We start from the raw sequence: 1,639 nt of genomic DNA, 5'->3' as shown, positions 1-1,639 counted from the left end.
TACAAGTTGGAATCAACCACCATCTAAATACTATCATATCCATTTTTTCTATAGAAACAATGTATCTTTCATAAGTCTTCCACATATAGATGTCAATTGGTTAATATGTTTATTTCCATTAATATATTCGATGATCTTATTCTATTACTAGCTAATATATTAGACCATCCGCTCATTAACCTAGGAATTTAAATCAAGAGTTATTTTATATACCCTATGAAGAATGAGAAGGAAATGCATTAGGAAAGTTGAAAGCTGACAACATAGATACCATACAGTTTTAATGCCCTCACAACACATTATGGCATTCACGTGTTCCATGTCTATTGGAAGGAGTTTGTCTTCATTCTTTTACTAGTAGTTACTTTTATACTTTTGATCTGGTCCAACCTAAGGAGAGCTTCTAATGAAGATAGTAATGAATTGTGATATGATTAATATTGACATAACTAGCGTAGCACTCAGGGTGTTATTAAAGGTCAAGAGAAAAGATGCCCATGGCCGATCAATGCTAGAGAAACTTATGAATTCCAATGGCTTCTGTTAAACATTGTGAGTAATTTAGATGGGCACATTTGAGAGTGAAGAAGAAATATCCCATATTGGTGTGAATTAATAATTGCCGAAATCATGAAAGCCTGAAATCTCTGCAAATAAATCACATCCTGTGAACCTTTTATTGATCTATTGAGCAAGATGTTTCACCTATTTCTGCTGAATGCAAAGGCAAATAAACACATGAACAAGATTTTGTGGCTGTTCTACCATGAAGAACCAATCGATTTTAAACAGAAGTCAACAGTTCTAAACAAACTTGTGGCCATATTAGTTACACAAATATCCTGTAAAGGATCTGGATCGACACATTATATTAAAATGGATCTAATACTACTTACAACAAAATTCAGAACATTCTTGGATGTTAAAATTGATCTCATCGTACTTATAGCACGATTCATAACATTCTATTCAAACTAATAAATTCACTAGTAAGGTAATTTCAAGAATATACAGAAACAAAATACCTCTCCTCCCGAATAGCATACAAGGCTGGATGAAATCAATGACTCCTATGCATGCCATAAACAAGCCCTGAATGCCCCAGAGCCCTCTGTTTTTGCCAAGTATGTTCTCCAGCTTCAATTTTCTCTGCAACAATCTTGTGTTCTAAGCAAAACCATTCTCTGCAACAATCGGTCACTGTGAAAGTTTAGCAAAACCATTCCTGCCTAAGCAGTGAGCTACTTACGCCCTGATAACATTATTAACAGGGTTTGAAAGTATTATGTTTGCAATGCAATTGGTCAATAGGAAGAAGATTAATCAACGCTTAACTAGGAGCCTCGGCGCTAAATAGTTCCATAAGATTTCAATTTTACTGTAAAATACACTGCAAATGGCAGAGAGGAAGTGCGGAGTGGATAATCACTTAACTTCTAAAAATTGGATCGCCGGCCAATTTATTTCAAAAACATTGTACAACAGCATTATGGCTAGTGGACCGTTATTGATTTCTTAACGTTACTTTTTTTCATGACCGTTATTCTTTGAATTTTTATGACCGTCGGTTTGAGACTTTCAAATTAATTAATAAATTACAAAAAAAAAATGTCAAATCCGGTGCATAGCACCCTTTTTT

General features: G+C 34.3%; 1 long non-coding RNA gene across 1 annotated transcript; it reads right to left on the bottom strand.

The window, feature by feature from the left end:
• Positions 1–646: 646 nt before the first annotated feature.
• Positions 647–1,418, bottom strand: LOC149529044 (uncharacterized). Its single transcript, XR_016358950.1, has 2 exons — positions 1,336–1,418; positions 647–1,184 (listed from the first exon to the last, which is right to left on the bottom strand). It is a non-coding gene; the product is annotated as an uncharacterized LOC149529044 (long non-coding RNA).
• Positions 1,419–1,639: the final 221 nt, after the last annotated feature.

This window comes from Cupressus sempervirens, chromosome 11 (genome assembly GCF_028749045.1).
Source record: "Cupressus sempervirens isolate cs-2001-9-10 chromosome 11, ASM2874904v1, whole genome shotgun sequence".
Classification (NCBI taxonomy): domain Eukaryota; kingdom Viridiplantae; phylum Streptophyta; class Pinopsida; order Cupressales; family Cupressaceae; genus Cupressus; species Cupressus sempervirens.
Note: the sequence above shows the minus strand (reverse complement) of the source record. Positions and strands in the feature narration are given on the sequence as shown.